This window comes from Echinops telfairi, unplaced genomic scaffold (assembly GCF_000313985.2).
Source record: "Echinops telfairi isolate 266 unplaced genomic scaffold, ASM31398v2 ScPeMD7_7468;HRSCAF=8506_0, whole genome shotgun sequence".
Taxonomy (NCBI): domain Eukaryota; kingdom Metazoa; phylum Chordata; class Mammalia; order Afrosoricida; family Tenrecidae; genus Echinops; species Echinops telfairi.
This window is the reverse complement of record NW_022111369.1, coordinates 69,640,052-69,663,164: the sequence shown is the minus strand read 5'-3', so window position 1 is coordinate 69,663,164 and position 23,113 is coordinate 69,640,052. Positions and strand designations below refer to the sequence as shown.

Here is a 23,113-nt window from a genome sequence, read left to right as displayed (position 1 = left end):
GATTGAGGCTTATGCAAAGTGGAGTTCATTGGGGGCATCTATAAATAGTTGTATAAGTTCTTTGTAACATGATCTCTGCAAAGCAGAGACCAAGAAGTTGTTACTGTGAACCCAAGAGCCAGAAAGACACGGTGTGTCTATGGCATGGCTTAGCAGAGATTGTCCTGATTAGAAGAACTGTGTTCTGAGCATTTCTGATCCTGAATTGTAACATTTTACCTTACCTAATATATCCTATCATTGTTAGTAAGGTCTGTGTTCTCTGGAGCTATTCCCATGAATTATGGAAACCTTCTGAGAAATAATGTTGGATGGGGATCGGGGGCAGTTGGTATCAGAATTGTTAAAGGAGGAATAAGTACGGTGAGAGAAGAAAACATTGAAGCCTACCTTTCCCGATGTTAAATCGTGACGCTTCCCTTCTTCACATAACTGTCTCTTGATTCATGTACAGGAAAGGAAATATATCACGGAACACTAGAAAAACTAACTTAGGTTGGAAGAAGTATAATGAAAATGCTCTTGAAAACAAGGGTGGTGCGAGTTCATCTCCTAAAATTTGGATAAAGCATCAGGAAGAATCAATCCTTGGAAAAGGACAATATGTTTGATAGAGTCCTTGGAAAATAAAAAAGTCTCTCAATGAGATGGATTAATACACCCGCTGCAACAGTGGGCTCAAACTAAGAGTGATTGTGAGGATGTTAGACTGGGCTGTGATTTGTTCTTTTGTACATAGGGTCACTATATAGAACTGATTATGAGATGACTTACATTTTGCCACATTTGAACAGCATTAAGTACAAAATCTCTCCCATAGACAACCCAAGAACTCTCTTCCTATACCCAACTGTTATAGCACGTGTTCCCGAGATGGCATCAACAGTTAAGTGCTGGATTATTAGTTGAGAGTTTAACCCTTGAAAATGTTATGAGTGGCAACTATCCTGACACATGGGGCCAACCTGAGTCAAAATCAGCTTGAGGGCAACAGATGCTCATTGATCTTAAACTTAGCCTTTGATCATGAACCACTATGCACTGCATACAGATGATCAAAATTTTAATTTACAATGCACAAATGTGTAAGCTCACAAAAATGAAAATACAACATTTTCAGTGACAATGCCATCCTACTTATCTTTTCACAAATAATGTCTACACTGAATGCCCTAAAGTTGTGCTGTTGATTGTGTCCAGCACTGATAGCATTACTAAATTGTTGGCACCTACAAGGCAAATAGTCTGTAGAACTATTTTCTTTCCCAAATGATAACTACAATTGTTTTGAACCTTGGAGCAACAGCAATTTTTTTAAAATAAAACTATTTTTGTACAGGGAACTCATTAGAAAAATGAGGGGGGGGAAGTAATTTTTTTAGAGAAAGGAGTTCTTTACTTGTGATTTTTAGAAGCCACTCTTTGGCACACTGTATCAACAACCTAGCTGTAATTTAGTGTTCAGCACAGGGTATCCCAGTGCTGGCTAAACATCAATGATCATACAAAATCTACAGGGTAGTCAGATATGTATGTCTCTAGGTATAGATTTCATTCCACATTGGGCCAGTGGTAAATACTTTTATTACTCTGCCTCTCAAAATAAGTGATTAACTTTGATGGAAACAGAGAATGTTCCACCCTGGAGCTGTATCCACTTTCCACTCGTTCTGTGAGCATTGTTGAAATGACGAAAAAGAAACAGCCCAGGAACCTTTTAAAGTGTCCTTATTTTTTTTTTGGTCACATCATTAAAGGTTCAATGAATCTCCAATTAAGTCTCCCTGGCTGCTGTCACCAATTTGATTGATAGATGTCCTTGGCTCACCCTCCACAGGACATGCCAGTACACCAGGCCCCCACCTGCCACCATCAATTATCGGTCTCTTGTCATCAGTGCCCTCACTTGTCAATTTATTTGCCACAAATCCAGTGAAGCCCTCTAATCAGGGAGTAAAAGGAAAGGCCATTCTTCTTTATTTTTAATGGTGAGGTAGAAAAAGTCTTAACAAATCACATAATGTTTAATCTTAGAGGAAAGTTTGCTTTAGGCTTACTGGCTTTCTCTCTCCCACTGTTCCCCTCTGTGGGATAAAAGCTCGATGTCCTCAGGGCTGATTTGTGGACACATTCATTTAATCAAAGGTAAAAGGGGAATGGGAGAAATTTCTAAAAGCATATTTATAACTTACAGACTTGCAGGTGGTTGATTTTTTGAGAATGCACGAAACATCTGCCAAGGAGAAAAAGAAAAAAAATTCCAGTCTTTTCAAAAACTGATAACAAGAAGGGCAGATTAGACTTGATTAAAAAGGATAAAGTAGTTCTTTGGTTGTTGTTGGCATACCTAGTAAACATGATAAATTTTACTTGTCTCCTGCCCCACCTGCTTAATGTTTAAACGTGAACTGGTTGTGGTGCTTGATAACTGATTACCTATCTAGGACACTGCAATCTTCTGTCTATTGACAGCAAAATATAGCCTCCTCTGGAGTGCCAATATCCATCCCTGCCTTTGACCATGAACCATTATGTACAAACCCCCATGAGGCTCAGGTGCATCTGACAGGATCTATGAGAGAGAGATTGATTCCATTTGGATGCCTGTTAGATAATGAACTTTGACCTCTGCATCCAAAGTGACAACAAAAAATGCCAACTTTTATTCATCTCATGTCCCAGGAAAAATGATTTATCTTTCTAAATGCAGTGGAGAAGGTTTTCTGTTTTGTTTTACTTTCTATTGGACAGGCGGGCAAGTTCTAAAGAGAAAAAAGAGAAAGGATATTTCATGGGATGACAAAGGGTGGTGTCTCATAATATGTGTCAGTATAGAAAATTGTTTTCTTAGTCTAAAGCATCTTCCAGGGAAGATTGATACTCCCCTACCCCATCATTTGACCACTTTGGAAGTGCATCGTTTACTATATGTATATTCTGAAAAACAAGTTGTGCTCATGAAAGATGGCATGAAAGGAACAGGATTAAAGGGAAGAATAATTATCTACTATTTACCTAAAATTTTCCCCTCATGCTGCAATCAAAACATGCAATAACAACAAGCTTCTATGATGCCAAAATAGTTGTGTTATAGTACTATTACAGGAATATCAAATTAAACTAAACTTATTTCCAATGAGTTGATACAAACTAAATCAAATTCATTCCCAATGAGTTGATTCTGGTGTTAGTCTGAGTACTTTAGAGAAACAAATCCACAGAAACTCATGTATAAGAGAGAGTTTTATATAAAGAGTAAGTGCATATCAAGAAAACATCCCAACCCAGTGCTATCCAAGCCCACAAGTCCAATATTAACCCATATGCCCAACACCAATTCACAAAGTCCTCCTCCATCTCACAAAACACACGCTATGATGCCAACTGCAGGAGGAAAGTCAAGTCAGTGAATGTGTAAGCATCTCAGCGCCGGCAGGGGTCTCCACATGGCTGCTCCAGAACCCAGGGCTGCATTGGGGTAGGTCCATGTGGCTTCTCCTTGGGGATGTCTTGCAGGAAGTCAGTCTTGCAAGCTGGAGCAGGGAACTGGGTAAGGCAGCTGTACCCTGGTCAGATCATCACAAAGCAAGAGACCCGAGAACTCGAAAGGCAAGGCTCACTGAGCCATTTATCCCTACCCCCTTCAATTAACCTCACATGTGTTTATCGTCCAGGTTGGCACAAAAAATAACTACCTCAAATCCCATAGAACAGAATAGAACTACCTATAGGGTTTCCAAGAGTGAAATATTTTTCAGGAAGCACACTGCTGCATCTTTCACCAGTGGAACAGTTTGCTGTTGTTGGAAGAGGCCATCAAGTCAGTTCCAACTCCTAGTGGCTCTACATACAACAGAAAGAAACACTGCCCGGTCTGTGCCATTGTCACAATGGTTATGTTTGGACCCGTGGAACAGTTAGTGGACACAGAACCCCAACCCTTTGGTTGGCATCCAAGCACTTAACCATTGCACCCCCAAGGACTCCTTTTTATAATCCTATATATTAAAAAAAAAATCACTGCTAGTGAGTCCATTTCAACACTATTTGATGAATATTATACTTTGTTGGGTCATTTTAGCAGTTCACACAAAATCAATCTTTGCAAGTAAAAACCTGTCAATGGCTAATGGAATTGGGTTCTAATAGTTTTGCTTCTACATTTAATCTACATTTTGTTTCACCTATTAATGAACTGTCTAGGGACTTTATTTGCAATGTTCTAAAGCATTTATCACCTTAATTCCTCTATTAAAATGGCTTATACTTAAGAGATGGGATTCACTAAAAGACTAATTTTCCAGGAATTGAAACCAAACTATAAATATCTTTAATAATGTACTGATGACTTGTGCACAGTAGTCAATATCCCAACCCTACTTATTAAGTCATGAGATTAGGTTAAGGATTTATGACCATCAATTTCCTTGGGTTTGGTGATTCCAGACTGTTTGTGAAGCCCATAATCAATGCTCATAAAGGTGTTTCTGGAATCAAATCCACTGTCATTGAGGTGACCCCTGTATAGGGTCTCCAAGGTAGTGAATCTTTATAGGAACAGAAAGTTCTCTCTTTTTCCATCAGCTGGTGGGTTGGAATCAATGATCTTACCAGTTCAATGCTTACTCAAAGCATCACCAGTTTGGGGAACAATAGAGGACAGATGAATCAGTATTTCAGCCGAAGCCTAATTCAAGTAATTTGCCTGTGTGGTCATCAATAATACCATTATTCAGCTCATGCAGTCTGGATAATGTAGAGAAGCAAAGTTTATATTTATACATGTATAATTTTATATATTTATAATTTATATCCAGAAAGTTGCATACAGTTATAGAAGCTGTTCAGTCCAGTCTGGTTCACCCTGTGGATCATATTTTAACTGGAGGTTTTCCCAACTTGCACAGCACCTAAGCCAATGAACAAGGAAGCAAGAAGAGGACAGGTTGGTGGAGGCAGAAGTAGATGACTGTAAGGTCAGCAAAGTCAGGTGTGTGGCTGAAATGTTGCATGAATCCAAAGTCGGCAGGCAATGTGACTGGCGGCTGATAGCTCTCGGGGTTGAAAGGTTGATTGGCTAGATACAGGATCCAGACTAGCAAAAAGAAGAGAGCTAGCTTCCATACAAAGTCAAATTATAGTAAGAGTAGACCACACTGCTTATGAAACTTCACTTCCATTATATCCAGGCTGTGACTAGATTATGAAGATTGCACTCCACCTTCCAGAAGCCCTAGTGGCATATAATGCATTACACATTGGGCTGTTAACTGAAAAGTCAGCTGTTAGAAACTATAAGCTACTCCGTGGTACAAAGATGATTTCTTCATTTATATAAAGAATCACAGTCCCATATACCCATGAGCAATTCTATTCTGCCCCATAGGGATGCTTTGAGTCCATGGAACTCCATTGCAGTGAGTTTCTATATATTTTTACTCCACTTTAGTCTTTTATAATAGCTTGGCTGTCCACTGACTCATGGAGTTGATTACATTATATTACATATTATCATGGGAGAATCCCATCTCAGCCAAGTTGACATAAAACCTAACTATCATACCTGGGCCACCACTTGTCTGTCAGTTTGTCATACTGGAGTGGCCTGCCTGCTCCTGTGATGCTGGAGGCTCTCTCACTGGGATTTCAACTATGAGTAGGTCACCCAAAATGAATAGGTTTCAGCAGAGCTTCAACTAAGAACAGACCATGAAGAAAGAATAAGCTGTCCATTTTGAACAAATTGCCACCAAAAATCTTTATGCAAAGCAGTGGAACATTCTTAGATACTAACACCCTCATGACTAGCAGAGAATATTGTCAGATTAATGCCAGAAAATGAGCCTGTTAGGTCCGAAGACATTCCAAATATCATTGAGGACGAGATTCTCCTTCTCAAAGTAGGTTGACCATAACATAGATGGAGGAAGACCTTCAGGACCTTCATTTAATGATGGGGCATAACTAAAATGAGAAATAATAGTTGAAATATTTATTAATTACTATAACTTAGAATAGACAAACTATGAGTCTAGGAAAATTGAAAGTCATCAAAAATGAAATAGAATACATAAAGATTGATAGGCTATGCATTAGTGAGCTTAAATGGACTGGTATTGGCCATCTTGAATCAGACAATCATACAGTTTACTATCCTGGGAATGACAACTTCAAGAAGAACAATGTTGCATTCACCATTAAAATATCTATCTTGAAATACAATGAGATATGTGATTGGATTGTAATATACTAGGAATTCAAATCAATACAAATATTATTCAATTTTTAGCACCACCATTAAAGCTAGTGATAAACAAATTGAAGAATTTTTCCAACTTCTTCAGTGTACAATTGATCAAACCTGTGACAAAGGTGAATTGATAATTATTGATCATTGTAGAAGACTTTATATCCTCACACAAAGTATATTTATTTTTAACTTAGACATAATTATAAAAAGTGTATCAAGTTTGCTCAAGCTCACAGGCTAGCATTTTACACTGAAAACTTGGTTGTCTAACACAATGGACAATCTAATTGAGTAAATGGCACAAGGTACTCATCTGACCTCCTGTGTCTTTACAGCAGAAAAAGATCAGCTATCTCTACAAAATCCCAAGGTTCATTGTCATAAGCAGAGGTCAGCCATGCCTCCACCCTCTATCCTTCTTTTATCTTGTCCTCATAGCAACTCTTCACCTCAGGGCATTCTACTTCTCTGCTGAGTTCCATCAGCTGTTCCAAGGGCCCCCGAGAACTCACAAACAATACTCACAATTGTGGGAGTTTATAAGAGAAGTTAACAGGTTACCACAATCCAGGATCAGGACAATTAAGGACATAGGCTTTTGTCCACAGCACTGCCTTTCCTCAGACATCAGTCAAGTCTCCCTCTATGGGGTCAGGCTTTCAGCCACGTGGTCTCTTGGCCTCTGGGCTCCATGTTTCAGGAAGCTAGCCAACTGCTCTACATCACAGTCTCCCGATTTCTGTGTTGCTCCTCTGCTCGGTTTCACGGTCGCTTTAGCAGGTCTTTCTTTGCCACTTTAGGCAGGAATCTCCAACGTGCTTGGTGGCACCTCTTCCTTTCTGTTCCTAGGTATTCTCTCTGTTCCCATTTTGGGGGGAGCTCTCTTATAGCCAGAGGAATGACAACTGAACTAGCCAATTCCCTCTTAGTGTTTCACTTGCTCTGTTTGTGTAGTCCCACCCAATCATTTGATGGGAGTTACAAAGATGTAGATATAAAAGTCAAATTAATAAATTTCACTTTACCACCGTTTTTAAAACTTATGATCACATAAGTGATTATATGGGGCGGGGCCGGGGCTTTATTTTAAAAGGGAGATTTTTTGTTTTAATTTCCAGAAATAGAGTAAATTCTGACTCATGGGAATCCATGTACCCCAGAGGAGAGGGTTTGCAATGGATGATGTTTCAGATCATCAGGATTTCTCCAGAGGAATCCTGGGGAAATCTTGACTTTCCAGTCTTGCCATTTACATCTGAACATTTTACCTATTCCTCTGCAGATAATCGTAAGGGGGCCTGGTGATGCAGTGATGATGGATTGGGCTAATAACTGCAAAGTCAGTTCAGTTTGAAATGTCTACCTACTCCAAGGGAGAAATATGGGGCTATCTATTCCCATAAAGAGTTCAAATCTTTTGCCTTGAGAGTGCCCAATGAATGCTGGCCTGGAACTACCATATACTTACTATTTTAATGCCGTCCTTGCTTCATTCTGACAGGCATTAATCTGGTAGACATCATTCTGCTGCTGGGAATGAATAGTATTGAGAGATTTGCCCTATCACCAACCCCCTGCATTCTTGAGTACAAGAATGAAGAAAATGTTTTAAAATGATTGTGATGATGATTATACAACTTATCTCGAGGTGATTGAACTATTGAATTGTATGATAGGTGAATTATATTCCAATAAAACTATTAGGGGATGAGAAAAAAAGAGTTATAGTCTTGGAAACCCACAGGGGCAGATCTACCCTGTCCTATAGCCTTGCTATGAGTCCACATCAACTTCATGAAGGAGAGAGTGTGCTTGCATAGAGTCATATGCCTGCATAGCGGAATGAAAACATTATCAAAAAGTAACAGTATATAAGAATGAAGTAAAGTTTTCCTCAAGACAATTTAAAAAGAGTTGCAGTATTATATAGCAGGAAACATCCTGAAAATCAAGCTAGTTTCAGAAGAGTACACAGAACCAGGACTATCTATGTTGTGGTTTAAATGAAATTTGACTGAAAGCAGATAATGCCAGAAAGATAGTTACTTGAATTTGATGACTATGCATAGTAAGGTGGCTGTGTACATCATAAACTATGTACAACATTATGAAGAATTGGAATTTCAGAACACTTTGTTGTATTCATGGGAAACTTCTACCTAGACCAAGAGGCAGTCATTATAAGAGAACCAGAGGATGCCACATAGTCTACAACCAGAAAAGATGTGCATCAGGATTTTATCCTTATCCGCTCTTGATGCTGACCAAATAATCTGAGAAGATTGACTATATGAAGGAGAAAGTGGAATCAGAACTCATTAAAATCTTTTGATATGCAGATGACACAACCTTGCTTGCTGGAAATGAAGAGGACTTGAAGCACTTATGATGGAAATCAAAAAATGTAGCCTTCAGTATAGATTACACATCAATTTAAAGAAAACAAAAATCATCACAACTGGACCAATAACGAAGACCATGATAAACATAGAAAAGGTTGGTGTCACCAAGGATTTACTTGACTTGGATCCACAAGTAACACTCGAGAAAGGCAGCTGTCAACAAAAATCAAATCATGCATGGCACATAGCAAATCTCAGCAAGAGACATATTTGAAATGGTAAAGAGTGGAGATAGCACTTGGAAGATTAAGCAATGGTGTGTTCTTTTACGTTGTATGCATGCAAAATCTGGATGGCATTTTACATCTGACTGAATGGTACTTTTTTATTATTATTTTATTGAGGGCTCGTACAATTCTTATCACACTCCATGCATACATCCATTGAGTCAAGCACATATGTACACCTGTTGCCCTCATCAATCTCAAAACATTTGCCCTGTACTTTAGCACTCATTATCATTTGCTCATTTTACCCCTCCCCCCTGAATGGTACTTTTATTGCCTCATGTGTAAGCAAAATCTGGGTGATGAATAAAGATTATGGGAGAAGAAGTGATGCATTTGAATTATGGTGTTGGCAAAAAAATATTGACTATATTATGGACTGCCAGAATAAAGAACAATTCAATCTTGGATGACATATAAAAGAAGGCTCCCCAGAAGTGATAATGACCAGGATTAAGCCTCTGGTGTATCCCCTCCAGTCATAGGTGAGGGCTTTGACTAGCCTTGTGATCATAAAAAGAGCATTATAAAGACAATTAGGGCATATATAGCTAGGCCAAAATGTAATATCTTATCACCTGATCTCCCTTTTGAACACATTTTATAGTTGCTTAAGTTGAAAAAAGAAAGTGAAGGGAAAGACACAGGAATTAAGATTTGGTGACTTCCCTCTGACCACGGGTCAGGAGGTGCATAGCCTTGCTAACACGCAGAATGAATGGGAAAGTGGATTGTTGCAGATGCAATTCAGTGAAAACTCAGCACCCTATCATTTGATTTCCCTTGCAATCCATCTAAATTTGTTCTAGTTTTTAAATAATTTCTGTTTCTTTTTGATTGAGGTTTTTATCTGTTTTACTTTGTTATTTGTGATCATTATTGTTTGTTTTAGTATTTTTCTGTATCTGATGAAATAAAATCTGAACTTTTTCACTGAGTCCCTCCATGAACAACTGCCTCTTTGCTGTGAGATCAGGAAAAAACAAAGAATGGTGCTCTGCTGCCATGACTCGATATTTTGTTAATCACAGATTCTGTAGAAGAATCCTAATCAAAAAGGGATACATATCAAATCAACTTGCAAAAGTCTCATGGGTTCTAACCTTTCTGGAGCCAGGGAGGCTGAATGAATCTCTGAAGATATTACCCTGGGATAATTTTTAAACTGTAAACCAAAATATCTCTTGATGTCTTCTTAAAAATGATAGTTTTAAGATACATTTGCTCAAAAATGTATCCCCTGACCATTGTGCTCTTTCCAGATCCATCCAGATGAGATCATATTGAGAAAATCACCTCAGACGTTTAGATAGAAAACCTAAGGAGCAGTGCATTTATGTAAATAGTAGAGGAACGATTCAAAAAGAGGCTAAAAATAGCTGCACCACCTGAATAATGTCATCAATGCACCATAGAAACTGCTAAATAATGTGTTTTACTGTGTATGTTCTTAACAATAAACTAGTAAATATATAGCAAAGACTTTATAAACGTTCCTAAATTCAAATGATTCAGGAATCAAATGTGTAGCTATCAAGGTCAACATCCTCAATTTTTCTGTTTTATTAGACTGACTCTCTTCAGTCCCAATTATGTTTTGAAGACACAAAAGTAACAATTACCACAGTTCTAAAAATGTAGAATGCACTCCATAAATAATTATGAATTGATTTTAATCAGTATCACTAACTAGTAGGACTAGAGGAAAACATCACTAACACCCTGCAATATGCACATGACACACCTTACTGACGTTGTGAAGAAGATAACTTTAAACTCTTATTGATGAAGATCAAAGACCACATACAGCCTTCACTGTGGCTGATAAATCAACATAAAGAAAATAAAAGTATTTACAATTAGATCAGTAATTTGACCAATATACAACACCATGATAAATGATAAACAATTAAAGTGGTCAATCATTTCTTTTAACTCTCTTGAATTAATAATCCATGCCAATGGAAGTAGCTCTCCAGAAATAAATTGACATTTCATTGGGTAAATCACTTGAAAGGGATGGCTTTATTTTTTTAAGGATGTCTTTATTATTATTTTTAATCAATTTATTGGGGCTCATACAATTCATCACAATACATAGATCAATTGTGTAAAGCACATCTATACATTTGTTGCCCTCATTATTCCCAAAATTCGCTTTCCTCTTGGGTTCCCGGAATCAGCTCATTTTCCTTTTTCCCCTCCCTCTCCCTTCCTCCTCCCCCCTCCCCTATGAACCCTTGATAATTTATAAATTATTATTATATCTTATATTACACTGCCCGGTGTCTCCCTTCACCCACCCCTCTGCTGCCCGTCCCCCAGAGAGGAGGATATATGTAGCTCCCTGTGATCAATTCCCCCTTTCTACACCCCCTTTCCCTCCTGGTATCGCCACTGTCACCCCTGGTCCTGAGAGGTTCATCTGTCCTAGATTCCCTGTGTTTCCAATTCCCATCTGTACCGCTGTGCATTGTCTGGTCTAACCAGGTCTGCAAGGCAGAATTGGGGTCATGGTAGTTGGGGGGAGGAAGCGTTTAAGAACTAGAGGAAGGTTGTGGGTTTCATTATTGCTATACTGAACCCCTAAGTGACTCATCTCCCCACTACCTTAAGGATGTCTTTAAAGCAATCAAAAGCAAAGATGCCACTTTGATGACTAATGTGTGCTCGAAAGCTGAACAATGTCGAAAGGAAGACCAAAGAAAAATTGACACAGTTGAATTGTGGTTTTGGTGAAAGGTATCAAATAGAACATGTACTTTTATAAAATAAAAAAATAAAAATCTTTCATGGAAGAAGTACAGCCAGAACACTCCTTACAAGTGAGCATGGCAAGGTTTTTTCTTTTCTTCCTTGTAAAATATTACCAGGACGGACCAGTTTCTGGACAAGAACATCACACTTCGTAAAGAAGGTCAGATAAAAAGAGACTGTCAATGAGATAAATTCATACAGTAACTGCAATAATAGACTCAAATATTCTACTGTTTTGAGGATGGTCCAGAACCAGGCAATCTTTCAGTTTGCTATACATAGGAACATGGCGACTTGGAGATGACTCAAAGATATCAAACAATAACATTAGAGAATGACTTCAAGTGAGTAAAGTAAAACTATGTAAGATGAGACACCCCAATTGAGATAGAATCAATTAATATGTCCTTCTAGCCACAATCTCTTTTGTGATGTATTGTAACTCCCAAACTCGGTCTGTAAGGATAACCCTCGTTTGGAGAGCATTCTCTGTTACAGGATTAAAGTGGGATATATCCTGACTTTTCACTTAACAGAGAATGGGAACAGAATCACAACTCTTTGTTTTCTTGGGGATATGGTCTGCTGAAAGCAAAAATCTACACTACCATCAACTGAGCACAAATATGAGTCTTCTAATCATTGGGTCAGGTAGCTCTCTTCTCACATTCTTGGTCTAGATGAGTGGATGCTTCCTTCCAGTATTTCCTCTGCTTGTTGAAATATTTCCATTGATATTCCATCAATTCCTGGATCCTTTTTTTTTGTCCATTAATGCTTTCAATGCAGCTTGACTTCTTCCTTCAGTTCCACTGGTTCTTGATTATATGCTACCTCTTGAAATGGTTGAATATCAACTAGTTCTTTCGGGTACAGTGACTGTATTCCTTCCATCTTCTTTTGATGCTTCCTGAATAATTTAATATTTTACCTATAATTCCCTTCTGTATGACAACTCAAGGGTTGATTGCTTTTTCTTCAGTTCTTCCAGTTGGAGATATGCTAAGAGCATTTTGGCTTCCACACTCCAATTCTTTGCACATTTCATTATAAATATTTTACTTTGTCTTCTCGAGCTACCGTTTGAAAATTTATGTTTATCTCTTTTATTCCCTTACTTTTTTCAGTTGCTTTAACTACTTTACTGTCAAGACTGTTACCAAGAATCTCTTTTGATATCCACTTGGTCTTTTTCATGAATGTTTGCTTTTCTTGTGTATGCTTTTCTTTATGTCGTCTCACACAGCTTGTCATCGGTGTTCAATGAGTGAAATTTGTTCTTGAGATATTCTCAAAATTCAGGGGGGAGATAAATTATTTAATATGATCTCTAAGACTTTTTTTCTTTTTAATTGTTTTATTGGGGGCTCATACAACTCATCACAATCCATACATACATCAATTGTGTAAAGCACATTTGTTCATTCATTGTCCTCATCATTCTCAAAACATTTGCTCTCCACCTAAGCCCCTGACATCAGCTCCTCATTTGTTCCCTTCCATCCCCTCTCTCCCCTTCCCCAGGAATCCTTGATAATTTATAAATTATTATTTTGTCATATTTTGCCCTGTCTGACATCTCTCTTCACCTAATTTTCTCTTGTCCATCCCCCAGGGAGGAGGTCACATGTAGATCCTTGTAATCAGTTCCCCCTTTCCAACCCAACCTCCCTCTACCCTCCCAGTATCGCCACTCACACCACTGGTCCTGAAGGGATTATCAGCCCTGAATTCCCTGAGTTTCCCGTTACTATCTGTACCAGTGTACATCCTCTGGTCTAGCCTGATTTGTAAGTAGAATTGGGATCATGATAGTGGAGAAGGAGGAAGCATTTAGGAACTAGAGGAAAGTTGTATGTTTCATCGTTGCTCCATCACACCCTGACTGGCTTGTCTCCTCCCTGAGACCCTTCTGTAAGAGGTTGTCCAGTGGCCTAAAAATGGGCTTTGGATCTCCACTCTGCACCACCACCCCCTCATTCACTATGATAAGACTTTTTTTTATGGAGTTCCTGGTTGGTGCAAATAGTCAACAGGCAACAGAAATGTTGGCTGTTGGAGCCAAGCCAGAGGCAAGAAATCTTCCTACTGATCTGATAGATTTCTCATCTCCTCTGACATACATGAGTTTACCAAGAGTTGTAATTGATCTAATGGCAACTGATAGCTGATAAACACTTTGCATAACCAATCCTTGCATATTTTTCAAGCCTTTACTCTTAGAATCCCTTTTTCTCTCTCTTACCTGGTAGCATATATTTTTATTACTAATTAATCACTGCCCTCCCTTTAAGATTATAACATCCCTGTGACATGGAGTGTTTCCCTAAGGGAAAATATTTCTCGGGCCCATCCATGAAAGACTGAAACACATGACTTACTTTCACTAATGGGATAGGAATTCATGGAATTCACCTTTGTATAGTTCAGTCACTTCTCTCTTTTCCCTCTGAGAATGGCATGTCCCACTCAGGAATCCTCCAACCTTGGTCCTAAAATAAAGATTCATTGAGCAGAGGCACCTTCCGGTAGCAGCTGATGTGCAACAGGAGTGAAAAATAATAACCTACTGAGGGTTTGATGTCATTCCTGCAATATAAAAGTATAAGCTGCCTAATCTAACACCCCATTCTCAGTAAGCTATGTTTAATTCCTTTCCCTAACATTTTAGATTTGCCATTTTTTGACTAGTCCTCCAGGTTTTGCTTATGTAACTCATACTCAGCCCTTATACGTCAGCCTGCAAACCTTTTTGAATCCCCTGAGACTTTGCCAAGTGTCCTCCTGTATGCTCCCCTAGCAACCAGCTCTTTCCTATCATAACACATCATGCTGAATTGAAAATGCCTCTTTATTGGTCTGTATCCCTCCTGAGAGAAGAGACAGCATCTGTTGTGTCTCTATTGTTTCCTCATTGCAAAGCCAACTGCCTGGCTCAAAATAAACTCACAGTGCAATTTGTGGCATGAGTAAGTGAGTGAATGAGCAAGTGAAAGGATGAGAGTACAATGAAGAGGATTAGCACATACTCCTGGCCCCTTCCCTTCACTTCCTCACAGTATTAGCTACATAATCTGTGGGGGCTGGTGCACCATAAAATTGTAGGACTCTTTATTCAAAATGGATTAAAAATCAAAACAGGAAAAGAAGAACATTGAGCTACATGTAAGAATTTTCTTGATACAAGGTCCTGTGCACTAGACTGAATACGTATCTATAAGAAAGACCTTGTTTGCTAATTGTATAAATGTGGTCAAATGAGTCACCTTTCCTGAGACTCTGCAATACTATGTGTAAAATAGGCTTACAATAAAATTCCTGTGAAAATTAAATAAGTTAATATATATAAAACCCTTTCCCTAGTGGTAAATACATAAATACTATTATTTCAATTAGAGCAAACCAGAGATGTAAAAGGCAAATTTAGGTGATATCAGATTTTACACACAGTTTTCTTTCTTCTTTTTTTTAAAAATCATTTTATTGGGGGCACGTACAACTCATCACAATCCATACATGCATCCATTGTGTCAAGCACATTTGTACATATGTTACCATCATCATTTTGAAAACATTTTCTTTCTACTTGAGCCATGATATCAGCTCCTCATTTTCCCCTCCCTTCTTCACAAACCCTTGATAATTTATAAATTATCATTACAGTTTTCTATAGCTTGAAGAATCCTGTAGATCCTAGCTCTGAAGAGAAGGCCTGGTGGTGTAGTGGTTACATGTTGGACTGTGATCCTCATGGTTGGCAGTTCAAAGACACTACTGGTTCTGCTGTAGAAAGACTGGCTTTTCCACTCCCTTCAACAGTTTCAGAAACCCACCAGAGCTCACTATGAGTCAACATGGACTCAATAGCAGTCAGAGAGAGATAGAACCTATGTGGACCAGACTAAATCAGTAGTAGTTCTTGACAGGAAGTGACTGTCTTTCAGAGAACATTTGGTAATGTCAGAAAACACTTTTGGTTGTCACAATTGGGGAAGCAATGGTTGCTATTGGCTTCTAGTGGTTAGAGACCAAGTATATTCCAAAAATTTTACAGATCACACAACAGCCCCCAAAACAAAAGACTCATCCAGCCTAAATGATCAATAGTGATCAATAGTGTCACAGAGAAGGAATTCTGATCTTGAGATTGATTTCTGGACTCACAAGGACAAAACACTGAATATTTCAGCCTCTCAGTTTCTGTGCCCATAAGAGATGGACAATAACACCTGAGCCTCCCACTCCACATGGATGGTGTAAAGATAAATTTAGGGGGAAAGAGCCCAGCTCTCAGAAGGGACAGGGTACTATTATAGCCCGAGGTGTGCTGCTACTTTCACACTCGGGAAGCCAAATGCTCTACTTGGAAATGATAATTTCCCTCCACTAAATGAGCATTTCACTTCCCAGAGGGAGCAATTTTATTCACCTTTTGCCATCATTGGATTGGGCCCATTACAGCTGTTGTTCTTCCCTTATTTGAAATTCTATAACATACATAACAACAGAACCTCTCCTGGAGGCGCTTGCGGCCCAGCAGTAACCAGTCACACACATGTGCCCACGTGTAAACAATCTGCTAACCCAACAGGCGAGGGTATTTATAAACACTGTTCTCATATTTGAATGTGTTTCAATGAGACTATTCAGTACAGAAGAAAAAACAATGTTCCTATGAGTCATCATTCACACCAGCCACTCTCCCAAATCCCAATGCAAGCTAACAAATAAATGGTAAGGCACAATTCTGATTTTCTATTTATAAAGGGAATGCTTTAGGAACTAATTGGAATAGCAATTGTAAGGAGAAGTGAAAGAACAAGGAAAAGTTCAAATGGGGAAAATAAGGAAGAAAATCTAGGGAACCACAAATATACTCAACTGATACTCTCTGATGCCCTAAATGTGTAATTAATCAATAGTTTGTGCGTGAAGATTGCACTGTTTGCATGAAATCAGAATGGAACCACATTAAAGCAATTAGAAGGAGCTAATGTCAGTGTATGAGCCCCCAGATGTTCAGATCAATTGCTTTCTAAAAAAAAAATCTGTGTTCGCAAAATGATCCCAGGATAGAAAGTACTAGCTGGGGAAAGATTTACCTAATATGAATATTGTGTCAGCATTTCACTTCTCATCACCCCCCCACCCCCCACCCCCACCTTTGTCTGCCAATGGATCAGCAGACCTGCCAGGGCTACGTTGTGCAGACGTTTGAAGGTGAAAGCTGAGAGGAAGACTAGCTGCTCACTGGAAAGAGAATGATAGAGCATGAATCAATGTATAATCAGTCAGTGTCTACCCGGGGGAACTCAGAGATACAAGAATATCTTTCTATGGCTTCCTCTGTGGCCAAAATCAAGGATGAAGAGACAACAGTAGTGGTGATAACAGGTGTTATGGGAGGGATTGTGTACCCTGGAGTAAAGTACATATATGACTCTCACTTTCTAGCATTGACACTACTTCTCTTTGGCTGTTCTCCAGAGGTCACTGGTCAAGTAGAAGGGATACTGGGTTCCCAAGGCCAATACAGGGAATCCAAATGTTACCACTTTCATACTATTTAATTCAGAGCCTGAATGTAGCTGAGTCTCAATTTCCTCCTCTGTCAAATGAGACTGGAGGTCCTGGGAGATACAAACAGAACACATTTGGCTACCAATAAGAAGCTGAAGGCTTGAATCCACTGAGGCACTTCAGGAGAAAGCAAGGGTCATTTACTCCCAAATACCAGCCATCACAAACCCTATGGAGGGAGTACAGTTCTAGTCTGACACGCATGGCGTTTCCATGGGTCAGAGTCAACAATGCTTCTGATATAAAGGGACAATGGAAAAGAATAAAAGAGATAGTGAATCTTCAAAGCTCATAATCCATTAGCGTATACTCAGCACTCTATTAGAGCTTATCTATTTATGCATAGGAAAATTATTTTTCCTATTTAGGATTGTCAACATTCCTGTGAAGGCTTAGTTAAAATTTACTTCTCCATAATGATTCTTTAGTTTCTATCCACTATTCACAACTCCTTTCTAAGACACGCTTTTTCAGCCATTACATTTGTTTATGAATGGTGACCTCTTTGTTTATGAACACCTTTCAGTCGTGTAACTCATAAATATTCCATCACTGCCATAGCAATGATGACCTTCCCTTCACTGCGATGTATCTTACTTAAGTCTTCCTGCACTGGGAGCAGGGAGACCAGAAAGATTGCGGTCAGCTAGGCAAACTTTTGCATGAACAGATTACTTTAGTTCAGGACAATCCCAAGACTGAATCAGTTTTATCTAAAGGTGGGATTCAAATAACTTAACAATCAGTTCGCTGCCCTAATGACTGTTTGAAGTATTAAAAGTATACTGAAAAATAGTTTATTATTTCATTCAGTTAACACTTAAAGAAGAGCAATAAAAGAGGTACACAAAACTAGATTCTATTAAGAGTGTTAAAATAGTAATTACAAATATTAAATGATGTCTGACATAAAACAATAAAACTACCGTTTAAGATAGTTCCATAGAGTATTGATGGGCATCTTCATTTGCAATACTCGTTGCTTTTATTCAAGTCTCCTGGGCTGTGTGATTGAGCCTTGACCCTCCTTTCTTTCATCTAGGGTAGGATCCCCTTCCTCTGGAGCAAGCCAGTTGGACACTAGCCACTGTGTTTGATAGATTGGAAACTGATAGGAAACTTTTCTGAACACATTATATTCATCTTTGAAAAATACCTTTCCTCATCTGCTGAACATATAGCAATTGTTGGCAATATTTCTAGTACTTTAAACACTTTCATGAATGGCATAATTCACTCATAATATCTCATAGGAATTTGGTGCATAACATAAAGCTGAAATGAATGACAGTTTGTGACCCTCTGGTTGATTGCCACTTTTTCTTTTTGCCTCATATGTTTGTTCACTGAAGTAACAAAAATATAGTATTAAATAAAAAAGTATCATGAGTATTATGAAATTAATAAATAAATATTAAAAGCATAATTGTGTCTAATTTTGTATACCTAGGGGCAGAGTGAACATTACTAGGGACACTTAGAATACCGTGTTGCACAGATAAGCGATAAAAAACGAGTACGAAATGTAAATTTGTGATTTCCACATTGGGTGGCTGCCCAGTCGCCCACCTTACAGAGGCCCCTAATTACAAATGCCCCCTTAACAATCAATCCACTGAATTCAACAAAATTTATGGTGAACCAGCGGAATCCCACCACTGGGTCCATCCCATTACAGACCTGTAGCATGGGAACTGACTGAATCTAGAGCCTGAGCCCTATTGGTATACACTTAGAGTGAGGAAAGTGTGAAGAGTTAGGAGGGATTCTGCCAACTGATTCCAAAACCTCGTTACCCTACCTACCACACCCCGACCCCCAATACGTGTGTTGTGAATGGTTTTACTTGTGTGGCAAGCAATCCTGTGTACTACAGATCAAATCCTTATCAGTTTTGCCCATCTTCATAATTGTTGATATGCTCACATCCACTGTTCCTGCCACTAGTGTCTTCCAACATAGAGACTTCATCTTCCTAGACAATATTCTGTCGTGATCCATAGAGTCTTGAGGATGGATCACCTGGCCTTCATTCATAGACCCTCCTAGTCTTAAAACTTCACTGCCCACCATGGATGACCGTGCTGATATTCGAAATACCAGCGGCATAGCTTCCAGCATCCCAACAGCACACTTAACCACCACAGGATAGCAACAGAGGGAGAGGTAATCTATTTAAAGGCCTATTGATGTCTTTATCTATACATCCTTTTCCCCTCCTCTTGTTGTGAATTGATGTTTTAAAATTCAAGAGTGCTTTTTAAGTGCTCAATTATACTAGATTCAGTAATTAATGGTACTTCGTTTGGATAAACTTTCTCACCCACTTAATATGCAAAGTTATAGAAATAAATATCTAATACAAAAAAATTGGAGCACCTAAGATTTTGCCAAACAAGTAAAACTTACAACTTCTGTCAATTAATGTCAGCAAAAGCACTACAGGGCATGGAAAACCAGAACTGTAGAGCATCAGACAGTGTCCCTGCTTTGTTAATGTGCCTCGTAAGCACCAGCTGGGGCCCAGCTGAGGAGTCTGCTATGCCCATGCATCTTCAACATTCTTTCTTTCCTTTTCTTGTCCTCAATCATTGTACTTGCTATTTTACTCCCTTTAGAAATAAGATGGAAACTTTACACTCTGCAGTGGCCATACTGAGCTCTCTCATCTATTGATAACTGTTGTTATTATTATTGCTAACTGACTCTGTTGTGTTGTCGGGACATAATATAAAACAATGTAAGATAGAAGTGAGCAAGCAGCTTCTCTTTCTTGCATGTAGACTATGAGAAGCTGGTCTGTTAGAATTTTACTTTTTCTGGGCCCTCCCCGCCTCATCCTTCCCTTGTGTTCTGATGAGAACCGGATAGAACAGCAGCAGAAAGCAGCTGCATAATTAGCAGTAATTAACCCTGCGTGGATTTAACAACAAAAAAACCAAACCATATCAAATGTTGCCCTCTCTTCCCAATGATTCAGTGAGACTTATAATCCTACAATGTCAGGAGAGGCTAGCAACAGCCATCATCGGAACTGACACTGATAACATCGATGGTCCAAACTTAGATTTGGTTCAAGATTTTATTTCAAAAATGCTTCATCCATGGCTAATCAAAGCAATGCTTCAGCGATTTTCCTAAATCAGCTGTCTAATGACAGGAATAAAAGTCAAATCACAGGGTAAAAAGAGAAGAGGGGTTTTTGTTTGTTTTGTTTTAAATCTGTCCCCCACCTTGTGTTGACTGTAAATGGCCAGGTCATCTGTGAGGAATGCTGGACAATATATAATCAGTGCCAGGCAGGCCCTACTTCTATCAGGCAGCACTTATAGTTCACCTGGCTCCCCCAAGAGATAACGGCAGTCATATGTTGCCCAGCTGCCTCCTCCTTGCTTTCACTTCTCACACTCACCACCAAAGGAGTTAAGGTGTCAGAAAATTTGCTGGGCCAATCAGTAGAGTCCGACCAGATGGCCAGATGGTGGGTTTTGCTACAGGGAAAACTAATGGCCTCATGTGATGGTGAGATCATCCTCCAGCCGTTAGGGAGAGGAGACGGTGCTATTGAATTAGCTTTGCAAGGGATCCTCTTTCAGCTTAATCAACATTTACAGAAGGTGGAATTAGATTGTGCAGTCTGGAAATGTGGCTCGCCACCTCTCCCAGTCAGACAGTGCTGCTTCTGATCACTGTGGAGAATGGAGTTAATTTGCACAGCCAGCAAAGGTTCGAGTACATATTTAGCAGCCATGATGATCACTTCACTCTAACTTTTAGCATGCTTATTCTAAGAAAAAAAGAAAACAGCTCAGAGCCCTAAATCTCAAAATATAAAACCATCTCTGACTTGCAGGTACAGATGAACAGCTACAAGACAAATAAAGTTGTTTCCTAGATAATCGTAAAATTATTAATTGTTATAAATTATCAAATCTGTTGAAATGTGATAACTCTGTAGAGTTTGCACCTCTTTTAAACAAAGAACATCTATGTAAAGTCTGAGGTTGGTGAGCTCATTTGGTTGGAACACAGTATTAGCATTAGTTCCAGAAGACCAACCACCTTTATTATATCCCGTGGCCATGAATTTCACCCCTACACCTAATCAGGGAAATCCCCACTGCTAGTCATAGGTTGTTTGCATGATGCAGTTCAAATCTGTAAGTAACTCTAGAAAGGGAAAAAAAACCACATAATTGCTATAAAGAACAGCTTTAGATGGTTTAAAGATCAGAACATTTTATTCTAGCAAATAGAAAGAACTGGATTCATTTGATATCACTGTGAGATTGATTTTAAGTTTTCCTAAGGAATCTTCACCTTCGAGTACACAATACCTTAATAAATGTATGTTGAATAAGTAAGAAAAAAACTTATCATCTCTGTCTAAAATCACAGGCAGAAATATGTCTATTATACAAATAGCACAATTAAAGCATGCAGTTTTAAAACCAGATACTTGGAGCTATTTTAAGGGCACTTTCTCTTCAATAAAGTTGTAGGAAGCCTCTTGCATTATTATTTAGCAGTTCAAATCCCTTATAAAGCAGAATAATCAACTATGACTACCTGAATTTTGCAAGCCAAATCACATCCTATGGTCTCTCTCCAGCGTCTCATCACCACAAAACACAAGCTGGAAGACGCCACCTGTGGACCAGCTTGCTGCCACGTTTGCTCTCCATAGTAGCTTGTTCCTACAGCCATGGTTAAATAGATGAGGGATATGAAAACTAATCCTTGACCGCTAGCTGGAAAAGCTGAGAGAAGTCATTGGAATGATGATATAGAACAACCCAAACCCAGAAAGCAAGAGTTGTGTTAAATGACAGGTAAAGGCCTTTTAATAAGATGGGAAGATTGTCGATTTGGCATCTTCAATTCCATTTTTTTTTTAATTTTATTAGAAATTTGTGCTCAAACGTGTGCATATGCAAATGGACTTGACTGCTCAAAGCTCTTCAGCACATGGAGCTCTCAGCCCCACGAGGATCTTGTAGAGAGCGGGGCTAGTTTGACGTCCACCCAGAAGGTTGCAGGCTGTTATAATGATTCATTCTAAGAGAGGCTTTTCAATCTTCTGCATTGAATTCAAAAATATCATTTAATCAGTTTAAGGGAAGAGACGAATGAATAGCATGCATGACATTTTTAGATCCATGAAACTACTATCTTGTATAATATTGTAAAGGTGGACACATCACATTAGACATTTGTCAAAACCCAAAAGCATAGAGAGAGAACCGGAGGGTTAATAATGTAGCAATTTTGATTCATCATCACTGAGTTGTATATATAAAAGATGTTGAAATAGCAAATGTTTTGTTAGACATATACCTCACACACTAAAAATAAATTACTGTTTGTAACGTAGTTCATCAACTGAACAAATGTACCACACGAGCACAAGATGTTAATGACATTAGGCAAAGCCAGGTGTAGAGGGAGAGGCAATATATGGAAGCTGTCTGTACTTTCCGTGCGATTTGTTCATAAAACCTAAACAGCACTAATAATGACGTCTATTTTAAAGGAGAAAAATGTCTTTTGGAAAACTCACCTAATTTTCAAGGAGCTGTCAGAGACATCACCAAACTCACTAGAATAACGATAGCTAAAAAGTAAATTCAGACCCAACACAGTTGAATTTTTGGATTTTTTTTTGTCAGCATGTATTACACCCATTCAATTGAACACTACTTACCAGTGCACATACATGAACCACCAAACACACCCGTGTGGAGCTATTCCACAACTACAATAGTGTGCTATTTAGGAATTTATATCAATACCAAAGTATTGCTAACACAAATTAAAGAGTGAGCAAGGCTAATCAGCCCTCAGCTTTTCCAAACATGTCAGCCCAGGCAAGGCAGTGATGAAATCTTTTCATCACC

General features: G+C 38.7%; 1 pseudogene; it reads right to left on the bottom strand.

Annotated features, from left to right (window-relative positions):
* LOC101643615 overlaps positions 1–21,923 on the bottom strand; it is a 40,976-nt pseudogene extending 19,053 nt beyond the window's left edge.
* Positions 21,924–23,113: the final 1,190 nt, after the last annotated feature.